Here is a 459-nt window from a genome sequence, read left to right as displayed (position 1 = left end):
TCTTTTCCCCTCTCTTTCTTCTCTTTTCCCCTTCCCTTCTTTTCTCTCCCCCCTTTCCCTTCCCTTCTTTCTTCTCTCTTCCCTTCCCCTTTTTCTTTCTTTTTCCCTTCCCTCTTTCTTCTCTCTTCCCTTCCCTTCTTTCTTCTCTCTTCCCTTCCCTTCTTTCTTCTCTCTTCCCCTTCCCTTCCCTTCTTTCTTCTCTCTTCCTTGCCTTCTTTCTTATTTATTCCTTCCCTTCTTTCTTCTCTCTTCCCTTCCTATTCTTTCTTCTCTCTTCCCTTTCCCCTCTTTCTTCTCTCTTCCCTTCCCATTCTTACTTCTCGCTCCCTTTCCCTTCTTTCTTCTCTCTCCCTTTCCCCTTTTCCCAAGGGTGCCAGTCCCTTCGATGGTCAGTGTTCGAGGGCCAAACTGAGGCACGCATTTGGCACTCCGGAATTACGTTATTCAAACTGGCACTGC

The sequence above is a fragment of the Penaeus monodon genome, chromosome 23 (genome assembly GCF_015228065.2).
Source record: "Penaeus monodon isolate SGIC_2016 chromosome 23, NSTDA_Pmon_1, whole genome shotgun sequence".
In the NCBI taxonomy this organism is placed as follows: Eukaryota; Metazoa; Arthropoda; class Malacostraca; order Decapoda; family Penaeidae; genus Penaeus; species Penaeus monodon.
This window is presented reverse-complemented; position numbering follows the sequence as displayed.